Consider the following 13,802-nt stretch of genomic DNA (forward strand, 5'->3'; position numbering starts at 1 on the left):
CTGAGATTGTTGTTGAGGTGAATACCAAAGGACAGAGTGTCATTCCTTCCAGGAGAAATGATTCAGTGGAGGATAGGGCTGTAAAGCCGTATAACACTTAGGGAAACATAGCAGCAGTTCTGAATAATGGTGAGGATCCTTTTACCAAACTAAAAGGCTAGCAGACCCTGGTGAATTAACCTTGTATAGAGAACAGTTTGACTGTCTAAACAAATTACTAAAAAAATATAAAAGTGTGGATATTGAAAATAAATATTTTCACAAATGCATCGAATTGGGCATTGTCCCCAAAGGACTGAGGTTCTTTAAATGTCCCAATGGTGTTTCAGACAAAGATTATTTTTTCACTAAATTAAAAGAGTTTTTTAATGAAGCCAGTAACAGCTTTCTGGGGTTACTCACTGAATGTAGCCATGAAACCCTGAGAGAGCTGAAAGAAAATTTTTTTAAGCTAGAACATATCATAGAGTCCAAAATTCAATTTGTGTTCATTGAAAGGTCAGAGCATGCTTTATTGCTAGAGGACATAGAGCAACACGAGAAAGTCCTGATACAAAAGAAAAATTAGATTGAGATCTATTGGCATATGAAACGGATACTGCATATTCCGTTTTTACCAACAACAAAAATAAGAATTTTTCATCTTTTGATAAAAATCAACGTGTTTCTGGGTCAGTCCACCTTAAACAACGTGGACCGAAGGGTTCCGCTACATTTGCGGAAGTGACTAAGAGCGGAAGATCAGGTTCATTCAAAAAGAATCAGGAGAGACTTTGTGATATTTTAAATGTAGATACAACATCTGAGCCAGTGGCTCAACAAAATTAGGTTATTGCACAAGCAGTAAATGGGAAGGAGACTGAAAAAGAGCTTGGTGCAAAACCAAAAGTTTTTGTAGTACACAAGAAAGAGCAGAGACCTGCAAAATTAAGGCCCATGGCGACTCAGAAGAAAGGACGAATGGTCTCCGACTCTTCAACGGACAATGAATAAGGTATAATGAACTTGAAAGAGACATTTTAAATCTGTCTAGTGTTGCATTAAATGCATACCATTTGGAGTTACTAAGGCTCATGTTAATTTTGTGCCTTCTAAGAGGGCTGATATCACCAATACTGTTCTTGATTTGAAAAAATATATCAGGAAATTAAATTTAAATTATATTCTGAAGGATGTAAGATGTACTGAAACTTAATTTGTTAGGCCATCTAGCTATAATCCTTTATTGAACGATGCCTTAAAAGTGTTCAAAACGGCATGTGAAAATGATTTAAGAGAATTGTTAGGTAGCAACACTAGTAGACATTCAAGATATTTTGATAATTTGAGTACTGACCTAATGTCAGCCATGAAGGATTTCTGTGACAATAAACATATTTGAGTAATGAAAAGTGACAAGGGGGGCATGCTAGTAATCATGGATCAATGCCAATATGTCACTAAAGTAGACAAAATGTTATCCAATGAACATGAATATAAAAGAGTGGAGATTATAGAAATTCATAAATGTTATAAATACATTTCCTGCTTTTTGTATGACAGTTTGATGTCTGGGGATTTAAATGAAGCAACATACAATTTTTGAAGTATTGAGAATCCAAAAATTGGTGTTCTGTTCGGAATTCTGAAAGCCCACAAGAGACTGTCAGACCCTCCTTTCAGACCCATAATATCGGCCCCCAATTATGTGACTGAGGGTATTTCCATAATGGTAGACACTTTTTTTACAGCCATTAGTTCAAAATATGGAGTCTTTTTTGAAAGATTCATGGAATTTTTTGGAGAGCATTAGGGAGTTTAGTGAAACTGTGGCATTCTATTCTAGTAGACATATTATGTTACGTTTGATGTTATTTCCTTGTACACTTGTATACCACATGATACAAGCATCAAATATGTTAGAGCTTATTTAAGCCAACACACTAAAAAGGGTAGTTCTTGTATCAATTTTTATTGTAATTTATTAGAAATTATTTTGAGCAATCATTATTTTTTGTTTAATAATAAATATTACAAACAGGTTCAGGGTATAGCCATGGGTTCCCCGGCAGCCCCCTCCTTTGCAAACATTGTCATGGGATGGTGGGGACATCATATTTTAAAGAGTTTTAAGGACACTTTTCAAGTCCTATACTACAAGAGATTAATCAATGATTTGGTCTTCATTATAGAAGGAGGGCCTGAAGAACTTGAATCCTTTGTTAGTCAGTTAAATAAATCTTCTTCATTTTTGAAATTTACAGTTGGAGAAGTTGATATATGTATAAACTATTTAGATGTAAACTTAAAATGGGATGACATTAACAGTAAATTTGTTAGTAATATTCATAGCAAAAGAACATTCACGAATAGTTACTTACATTATTCCAGTCAGCACCCCAAATTTATAAAAAAAAACAATATTCCCAAGGGGGAGTTCATCAGAGCTAGTAGAATGACCAGTGAGGATCATTCTCTAGCGGAAGATTTTACATTCATTAAAAAATTGTTCATGGATACGGGATATGATGAAGGCCTGTTGAATGAACAAGTGAAATATGTATGGGACAGGAGAGAGGTTTGGTATCCACCCATTTTGAGAAAAGCACTCAAGACAGTTCCCAAAGTAAATGATAAAATAGAATCTGAAGAAAGGCATTTGTGTTTTGATATGCCCATGACTATAGATGGGGGCATCATTCATAATGTCATCGAAAAAAATTGGAAAATAGTTCAAGGGAACCATGAGTTGTTGAAAGCAGTGGGACCAAGACCTATATTTGTGTATAGGAATAATCATATCTAAAGACTTTGCTAGAGAAAGGTAGGAATCTTGTTACTATTGATATAACATCTACTAATAGACCATATGGGATGTACAAATGTTATGGGTGCAGTATGTGTAGGTACATCTTGGACCATATGTTGAACTGCCCCACATTTTTTATACTATCCCAGTCAAGGAAGCCTTTTCCTGCAAAGTCAAGGATTGTTTTATATAGCAGTCTGCAGCAAATGCCAAAAATGTTATATAGGCATGACCACTAGATGTTTATACATTAGGATCAGAGGACATATGAACAGTATAAAAAGAAAGGATAGTAAGAATGCTCTTTATAGACATAGCATGGTATGCTTGGATTTAATAAATTTTTATTTTCTGTCTTAGAGCAAGGAAAATTGAGTTTAAGAGGGGGTAATTTTAAAAATTACTTAGAACAAAGGGAGACCAAATGGCAAATAAATTTAAAAGCAGACAGAACACCTGGACTGAATGATGTGATCAATATCAAATGTTTTTTAAAGAACCGAAGAGATTATGTTAAAAAGTAAACTAAGTTGAGTATCAAATATTTTATTTTGAATTGTAATTATTTAATTTATTCAATTAGCTTAATTGGATGACTTAATTGTGTTTTAATAATGCCTAGGGTATTTAAGGAGGGTTTTAAGTAAGCTTTTTATATTTCTGTTGAAGTCTTGCTGACAAAAGCGTTGATTAAAAAGGTTTACGCTAAAATTGCTGTGGTGTTTTCTGACTGTGGTAGAGGTCTTTGGTTTTTAACAATTTCCTGCTTGACCATGCATTTTTCGTTATTGTTTTTTATTAAGTTACTTTCATTCTGTCTCTCTCTCTCTCTCTCTCTCTCTCTCTCTCTCTCTCTCTCTCTCGCTCTCTCCCTTTACCACTAGTAACCACCCTTTTCATAGGTTACTTTCCTTCCCTTTCACCTTTAAAGTATTTCTTTAACTAGTATCATTAGTAGTACTCCCTTTCTTCCTTTTCTAGCTATATCTGCCAAAAAAAAAAAAGCTTTCTTTCTTTTTTTCCCTGTTTTGCTCCTAAGTGTGCATGTGTCTTTCTGAGTGTTTTCTCTGTCCATATTCTTTCCATCATGGCGGAGAAGCAAGAAAAACCTGCAGGATTTAAAAAATGCACAAAGTACGGTCATAAGATTCCCTTTAGTGACTCACACTCCCTGTGTGTTTGTCTTGGGTCCCTTCATTTGAAAGAAGATTGTGCGATCTGCCATTCTTCAACCACCTTTGTTTGAGAGAAAAAATAAGCTCATAGTGAGGGACATATTGCCAACTGTCTTTGAGGAGGCTATTTCTGTCAGTCAGGCTAAATCTGGATCTTCCACCAAAACTAAGTCAGCTCATTCAAGCCCTGCTTCTTCACTTTACTCAAAATCCAGTGACAGAGGAACAAAGAGGCCTTCCTCGGCTCTGATGGATCCACCAGAGCCAAAAGGTATCTCCCAAGTGTGTGACTCGGTCAGTGACTTCGGCGCTGATCACTCCTGGGTTGGATCCAGCTTCTTCTGCTCTGAATACATCCAGAAAAGATTGATTGGATCTGTTGATGTTGAATCCGACAACAAGTCCTTTCAAACCTATATTGACACTACTGAGAACTCGGTACTCCCCAGCATATGATCCAGTTCCATCAAAGTTGCCATCTCCCTTCTTATCTAGACCAAGATCTCCATCAGCATACTGTTCCCATTCAACCAGGAGCCTTACTGAAGAAAACATGGAATGGATAGTGCAGACGATTTTGTGGGCACACGGCATCACTAAGTCCCCCTTGGTCTCGGCCCTTGAGGTGCCAAGTCTGTCCAAACCATCTACTCCCCCTCTTCCCCCATCTCCGACTTCGGGTCAAGTTTCGGAGTCATTGGATCTGATATACCCAGTGCCTTTCAGCTCTGATCTGAAGATGTTATCTTCCTCGTATTAGACCTTTGCCTAGCGTTCTTTGGCCTTTTTGGAGCCGGAGAGTTCCCAGAGCTGCAGTGAACCTTGCAAACCTTGAGTGAGCTGGACTCCCAAGTCTTTGTATCAGTTGATGCGCCTCTGGGCTTCAGCACAGGTGAGCTCGGCTCTGGCTTCTATCCCCGGTGAGCTGTCTTGTGGAGTGGAAGGGACCCCATCCCAAAGGCATGACTTGTCAGAGCTGAAATCCTCTTCTATTCAGGAGTGGTCATCTTTTGGGTCACCTGCCCCCTCAGATCCTCAATCCCATCAAGGTACCCTGCATTCCTCTTCTGACCAGGATGTTCCACAGAGACAGTGGGAACTCAGATGCCAGGATACTCATCTGGATACCCCTGCCTCTTCCGATACCTCCCCAGACTACCCCACTGAGGAGGTCCCTAGGAAGAGACTTTGCAAGAGAAAGCATTTGGACTCCATGGAGGAGTTGACCATGGAAGACACTGACCTTGATAAGAGAGAAGGATCCCCATGGTCACCTCCTGAGAAGGCTTCCTTTAGGGAGATTCTGGAGATTCTGAAACAAGAGGTAGCTGGCAGTCCAGTAATCTTTCACCTGAGGAGTTAGTGTACCTGGTGGCCTTTGGTTCCCACTTATCTACCTCCTGGGTGACTTTGCCCACCGATAAGCTCATAGATTTGATCTCTCGGCAGGTGATCCCAGATTCCATCAAACCTATTCCCCAGAGACTGAATAAAATAATCACCACCCCATCTGACAAGACCTTCTGGATGAAAGGGGTTGCAGTAGATGCTATGGTTGTGGCAACAGCGACCAAGAATGAACTTTCTGAGGAGAGTTCAACTATCCATCCTCCTATAAGGATTCTAGCATGATGGATGTCACTCTCCTACTTTGGACACAATAGAAGAGTCTTTGTGGGTTCTGTTTCAGCAGCTTTATTACATAAAGCACATCACAATAGAAGTTTACTGACTTTAACTTAAGTAACTTATATACAAACTAATTACTGCAATCATACATGCTCACTCTCTGGCTATACTCTCAAAATGGCACTGAGAATAGCAAGTGCCCTGTATTTATATGAGCAGGTTCAGTCCTTGATATGCTTCTTAAAGATACAGCACATACACTCAGATCTACATCTTTCTTCTTTGAGAAATAGATCATGCAACGTTATGAATCTATTTGGCATGCAGATAATACAAGTATTTATTTGTCATGCAATTATACAAGACTGGGTACATATATACAGTTACCTCCATGGGGGTATGTTTCTGAGATTAAGTAAATTCAAAAAGACATCAGTTTTGTCATGCTTTGACCTTTCAAGTAATTGCTTTAGACTCTGCACAGCTATCCCATTTGACTGTGGATATTCAGGACTGCTAATAATATGTACAAAGTCCAATTCTCTTGCAAATTCCTGAAATAACTGACTAGTAACTTGAGTACCATTGTCATAAACAACTTTGTGTGGACTACCATGGACTGAGAAATGACGTTTCAACTTAGTAATAACAGTAGTGGATGCTAAATTAGGTAGTAAGTCAATCTCAAACCAATTCAAATAAGAGCCTACCAATACTAAGTAGTGTTGATTGTTCCATGCGAAGATATCAGTGGGTACTGTTGACCAAGGTAGTTCAGGAACTTGACTTAGTTGAAGTGGTTCTCTTTGCAAATGTGGTTTAGTACTATTGCATGCTGAACATGAAGAAAGTACTTCATCAATGTCTTTCACTAGTGAAGGCCAAAATACTAATTATCTCGCTCTCTCTTAGTGGATGCGGAACCTGGGTGATCATGATGAAAAATATGGATATATATGGAACATTTTAGGACCTTTGAAAATAATGCCATCTTCCATCAACATTTCATCTCTGTAAGGAAAATAGGTTTGCATTTCAAATGGTACACTAGATTGCTTTGACAGCCATCCAACATTAATGTAATGATTGAGCTTCTGCAAAATTGGATCAGTTTTTGTGTGATATCTTAGCTCATCAAGTCTTGTGGTTGAGAAATTACACATTGCCATTGCGTCAAAGTCAAAATTATTTGCGTCAAGTTGTTTTGTCGCATTTTTGGGTGATCTGGATAAGGTATCAGGCAGATAAAGTAGTTTGCCTTTCGTATATATCATTTTGAGTTATACCTTTGCAATCTGAGCATCATTCTTTGTAACCTCGCTGGAGCATAGGCTTCTTTAGAATAGTAACTAGAGGTTGATTATCAGTTTCAATCAGAATACCTCGACCATAGATATAATCATGAAACTTGGAACATGCAAATACTATTGCCAAAAGTTCTTTCTCAATATGAGCATATTGCATCTCAGTGTGGGTAAGTTTTCTAGAAGCATAGGCTACTGGTCTGCCCACTTGAAGAATAACTGTGCCAAGACCAAATTTTAAAGCATCACAGGAAATAGTAACTGGTTTATTTATATCATAGTATCTTAATGTAGGCAGGATGGCAATTTTCTGCTTAAGGTCTTCAAATGCTTTCTGGTGCTGTTGTAACCATGACCATGTAACATTTTTGCATCAGCTCTCTAAAACTTGCTGTCAATTCATTGATGTCTAGTATAAACTTGCCTAAATAGTTGATCATGCCTAGGAAACGCTGTAGAGCTTGAATATTATCTGGTGCTGACATCTCAAGAATAGCTGCTTGCTTGGTCGGTCTGGTCTCAAGCCAGTACTGGTAAATAAATGACCTACATATGTAACTTCTGGTAGTCTGAATTTGCACTTCAGGGGATTGAGCTTCAAGTTTACTTCATGTGGTGTGTACAGAACTCTCTTTAGAGTTCTGTCATGCTCTGCTTCACCATTGCCACCAACCAATAAATCATCTACTATTATGGACAAGGATAACCCGAAAAAATTTGCTCCATTGCATGCTGGAAGATTTCACTTGCAGAATTTATTCTAAATGGCATCCTTAGGAATCTGTATCTGCCAAACGGGGTACCAAAAGTGGTTAGTAATAAGAATTTGCAATCAAGCTTCACTTGCCAAAATGAACTTTTTGCATCCAAGACAGAAAAAACAGTGGCATTCAGTATTAGGGCTGCTACCTCTTTGGATGATGTGGTCTCTTCAATGCTTTGTTCAGATCTCTTGGGTCAGTACATATTCTGATTTTGTCTGAGCCTTTTTTGTGAGTTGCTGCCATAGACAACACCCATTCAGTTGGTTCTGTAAGTGGACAAATTCCACCTTGCTGCACCATTTCATCCAACTGAGCTTTGACTTTATCTTGCATAACTATCGGAACGTTTCTTGCTGGTCTAACTACTGGAGTGACCTCTGGGTCTAACTTCATGGAGTACAGAACTGGAAGTTTGCCCAACTTGTCATTGAAAACATCAGCATACTCTGGGAAAATGGCTTCAGAAAAATTGGAACTAGGATATGCACTTATGTGATGAACTTCTTTGGTAAAAGAAAGCAGATTCATTCTCAGGCTATCTTTGAGACCCAACAATGACTGTACTGGTCTTCGGACTACATAGAACAACAAGCTGTAACAGTTCTTAGCCAAATAACATGAAAGCATCACTGAGCCTTCAATTTGCATTTCTTTACCTCCATAAGCAACAAGTTTCACACTACTGGCCACATTGAGTTGCTCATTAATTCTCACTTTAGCAAATGTGTCTGCTGATATAACATTAGACTTTGAACCAGTGTCTACTTTAAGCTCTGTGGATTTACCATTGATCCGGACTGTACAAAACACTTCTTTCTTTGCCAATAAATTAATTGCATCAACTCTTTTGTCAATTACTGATACACCATCTACATAAAAAGTTGACTGCTGCAGCTCCACCTGATCAACTTGCTCTTTTGTGTGACCTTTCTTTACAACAGTGTGAGGTTTACTTGATTTGCAAACTTTTGAAAATGGTTCCATTTTTCACACTTGTGATATTGCTGAGCAAATGCTAAGCATTTTATTTATCTTTTAGACTCATGATTGGCACCACAATTGCAGCAGTTAACAATAAAGCTGAACTTGGGTTTTGCTAATTCACATTTGTACTGCACTGAGCATGCTTCTTTAACTGAACTGGTCTTAGAACTTGCTGTAAAACTATGTGGTTTCCCTGGTGAGCCAGCAGGGGTTGTGGCTGCCATGTGCTTAGGCCTACTTCTGTTTGCCATGTGTTGCATGCTATCTACATTTGCTCTGGAGCCTGCTGAAACCATGCTCTTGTCACCTGCAAGCATACGTGTGTGTTTTTCTGTAACTTCATGGATTTGACAAATCTCTGACTTTACTCAATGTTAAATCACTGTCACGAAGCAAAATCTTTCTCACAGCAGCATTATTAATACCACACACAAGCCTGTCCTTTATTAATTCATCTTTTTAGTCACCAAACCGACACATTTTAGCTTTGTTTCTCAGGTCAAGTTGTATACGCTGCAAATGTTTCCCCTGGTTTCTGATCCCTTGTGTAAAACAAATGCCTCTCTAATGTAATATTTGTCTGGGGGTTACACATTTCTCTGAATTTGCGCTTCAAACAATCAGGGTCATTCCTTGATTCAGCCTCTACAACAATATGATGATTTTCACCTTCTTCCTTATATACTGCTGGTGCATACACAAATATACACAAATGTCTTTCAATGGCCTCTGACCCAGCTAGGTTTAGCAAAATGAATGCCCTGGTGCATGAATCTTTATCTGCATAAGCTGCTTGTATAAAAATATCGTACTCTTGCTCAAATATTCTCTAATTCTCTGCAATGTTCTGATCAAATAGAAGTAAGTGATAAGGGCTTTCGAAATTTGTCTGCCATATTAACACATACCAGTGAAGGGTTTTGCAAATAAACACGAACACATACACATATGCCAGAAATTTATGCCAGCATCTGTGACTTTGCCCAGTAGCACAACAAGCCTGTATAACTGAGAGATGAAAAAATCTACAATACAGATGGAACGTTAGATGAGTACATAACTTCTTTTTTTTGTCCATATTGTGTCATCATTCTCTGTGTTGGTAATCTGCTGCTCAGTGCTAGGCTCATACCAACCTGAGATACATAGTCTGAAAGTTCCATAATGTCTCTCTTCATATAGTCCAGGCAGGTATAGCTGAGGTCAGTTACACCTATATGGACTATGATGGAATCATACTGGTCCCTGTGGAATAATGACTTGAGTGCACTCATGATTTGGTGGATCCTGAATCCAGATAAGCAACTAACCATTATCTTTTCTTTGTTCAACCTGGTTAAAGGGGCATCAGTATATCTTACAATGAAGTCCCTTATGACAACAGTCCTGGGAAATGTGTTAGCTTGCCTTAGCATCAGTATATCTTACAATGAAGTCCCTTATGACAACAGTCCTGGGAAATGTGTTAGCTTGCCTTAGTGGCTTAGTATTCAGGGCTCCACCGAGAGTGACAGTATGTGCGGTGTTAATTGCTGTTTTTTCCGAGTGCATTTGGGCTTGCTGAGGCATAGGTTTGACAACGGGTGGTCTAGGTGATCTTTGTTGAGCATAAGTTAGTCTATGTGAGTGTTGTGTGCTATGTGATGTGGGTGTTGTGTACATGGTTTTCACAACCTGATATCCACTTGTATGTGAGAATTTAGCTTCCAGTGACATTGTGTAAGTATACCTCTCGCATACTGTGTCTACTTCTTTAAAGACTAAGTGGTTGTTGGTAAACATGAGACAATTGGTACATTGTCTCAAGATGCCCATATCTGCCAACCTGGCTCCAGAAAAGTTAGGAAATTGCATATCCATATTGTCCAGTCCTTTGATTGGTGAGCTACAGGGGATGGATTAGGGTTTGAAGGCTATTAAGGGTGCTTTGTTGGTGCAAACTAATAATGGTGCTTTACTGGAGTAGATTATGCTAATAGTATTAAATTCTACAAACTTTAATGTTTACACAATACTGAATTCTACTAAATCTGTAGATATTTCCACTTGACACCCAACTAGCTGCTCTAAGCTTATCAGTGTGCAAGGTATTTGCTCTATATTGCTCCTTTACAGGGTACAGTTTTATGGACTATTCTACAGGGAAAATTTGCTTTCTAGGTGTTTGCTGCTATACAGGGCACTGGTAGCCTACACAATCACATATAATTTATAGTACAGAAAAAAAAACATAAAACTAATGAGCCCTCTGGCCAATAAATGACTACACTGTGATTCCTTTTTTTGCATATTTCCCAACTTAGATAGCCCAGGCAAACACCTCTTGCCACAAGATGAATAAACCCAGTCATCCCAATGTAAAAACACAGTAGAAGAGTCCCACAAGTGCAGCACTACCACAAACCAATTAAACAGCAAGCTGGACATCCCACTAGAAATTCCTTGCTGAAAGTGATTTCAAGGCAGTCTTATAGAAGTAAGTGACAGGAAGAGCGAATTTTTTTTTTTTTTTTTTTTTACAAAAAATATAGTGAAATGCACACATAAAAGCAGAAAACAGTAGTGATTGCTCAGAATAACTTAAGCAAGTGCAATTCAGCAATCAAAGGTGCTTGACTTTGCTGGGATGTCACTGCATACAAATAAAACTCTTCTGGAATGCTGGCTAGGACTCCAAGTTTTGCTGAGCTCTAGGAAAATGAGCAGGAGAAAATATGTAGAAAGGGGGTATACTCAAGAGCAATGCTGGTTTGCTGGGAGAGTACTCAGTATCATTGATGTCTGGAAAACAATGGGTGGGAAGAGTACTTAAATAGCTTATAGAACAGACAATAGCAATGAAAGAGGGGAAGGATGGACTTTGGAAGTCAGATTACCATAAGGAGCAGAGGCCCAAGACACAGCCTTATAAAACTACAACAGGAAAACGGTGTCTCTTGGCAAATTTTTTCAAGGAACAAGCAGGCTGGGTAGAGAGGCATCCAGTCAAATAAAGCCAATACTGGAGCTCTTTGAAAAACTTTAGCTCACTGTCTTAGCGGGGGATGGGGCAGACACAGAATGCAGCCTTAACTAGGTAAATTATTTAATTATTGAAGCACAAACTGGAGCAGAAACAATCCCATGACTATCAAACTTCTACTACAGTTTAAGGCACCAGACTATGCAGAAATGTACCAGTAGCTCTGTTTAGGGAATAAATGCAGTAATAAATGACCAAGGTTCAAATCTGACAGTCCTGCCACAGCTGTGAATTAAACTGTAATGTGATGGCCCAGCAGGGATTGAAATACAAACAGATTTTAGAAGTAATTCTACTTGTGAAAATAGAAGTACAGAACAACGTTGAAACACAATCTTCCCACAACTACAAATTAAAATGCAAAAGTAAGGACCCAGAACAAACTTAAAATGCAAACAAATAACTTTTTGGCAAAAACATGGAAGAAAGCAGAAAAGTACAATTAAGCATCACCACGTAGGTCTCTGAGTGCAACTTAAATATTTAAGCAGAATTTAAATAATTATCTTTCCTTTTTAATGAAAAGATAGTTAATTGTTAAAGTCTGATAAAATTCTTAAGAAATTTTGTCAAGCCTGAGAACTTTATTTAATTCAATTTCTTTATTGCCCTTTCTGCTTGCTTTATAGTAAAATATGAAAATTCAGTAGAGCATTATTTAACATTTTGCAAGAACACATCTAGTCCTTTCTTTTAAGTGTTTTAAATTTATAGATTTTGAAAATGCTAATATGCTATCATTATAATTTCTTTTTATCCTGAAAAAATAACATTTTTATTGTCATATCAGTCCAGTAATGCATCTTATGCTTCTTTAACATAACCACATAAACATTAATTGCTTCAAAAGTATACCCTAGTACAAATGAAAAACTATGAGGAAGTGCTATTTCCTCCTTGAAAGTGCAACTTCTGTTCCCAGAAATTCCACTTAATCCTTTCCTTCGGGGGAGCCACCCCTATTAATACCTTGCAATTCATAAAACATAGGGGACTGCATCATTTCTGCTACTTCAGAAATCTTTGGAATAGCCCTAGCCCCCCTTCCAAAGATGAGGTAGAACTAATTACTCCCTGCATACTTTGGGTGTCCTACCTTCCCATATCAACCTTATGACTTTTTATTAATATCTCTCCATATGCATTTCTTTAGTGCATGGAAATAGGACTGGTCAACATAGAGAATTAGAGGGACCAAAAACATCTTAATTAATTGTATAGATCAAGGGCAAGAAATTGGTAACCTCTGATTTTTTTTGTAATCTTATTTTTGTTTCCCCCCAGGTATATCTGTTGACTACTTCCATTTGATCCATTAATCATATTCCCAGATGTTTCATCTTGTCTCGCCCCCAAAGGAATGGGTATTCCTGCACCAAGAAACAAAACCAAAAGAACGCATGAAACAACAGCCATATTCTAGTGTCATGGCCCAACTAAGATAAATCCAAATAAAACACCAGTGCTGTAGAGCATGACAGTCCAAATTTTATTGACGATACCCAGGCAAAAAGAGAAAAGACTGGTTTCATGGAGTTGAACCCATAGAAGCAAAAGAATGGTGTTAAAAAAGTAATTTGAATTTGAATTATTATTCTTAAGTGATTATTTTTATTTATTTATTTATTTTTTTCTTATATTCATGTAGGATTTCTTGAATGTCTGGAAAATTATTATTTTTACAGTATGTTAAGCACTTTGTACCTTTGATTTTGCTTAGTATTTAATGGTTAGCTAAAATGGTGGCTCTTGATAAACTGACACAGTTGGGTTAAACTCAGAGAAACTGATCTTTTCTCTTTTTTTGCCTGTGTACCTGCAATAAAATTTGGGTTTTCACACTCTACAGTACTAATATTCCCTCACTAAGCCAAATATCAGCAGGTAGTCTACTGAATTTGCTTTTGTTTTTCCTTCATTCATTTTATTGCCCAGAAAGCTTAGATAGCTGTGAAATATGTTGAACAAGCTATACAGATCCCTTTCAGTGTTAGACATGCACAATGTTATGCCATCTGCACAAAAAATACTTTTTGTAGATAGCTTTTCAGGACATAACTCTGAATTATAGATTCCTTACCTTTGCTACCAAGCGGCTCTGGACAGCCTTGCCACATACCTCTATTTAGTATTAAT

The sequence above is a fragment of the Protopterus annectens genome, chromosome 6.part1 (genome assembly GCF_019279795.1).
Source record: "Protopterus annectens isolate FY-2018-M chromosome 6.part1, PAN1.0, whole genome shotgun sequence".
Classification (NCBI taxonomy): Eukaryota; Metazoa; Chordata; order Ceratodontiformes; family Protopteridae; genus Protopterus; species Protopterus annectens.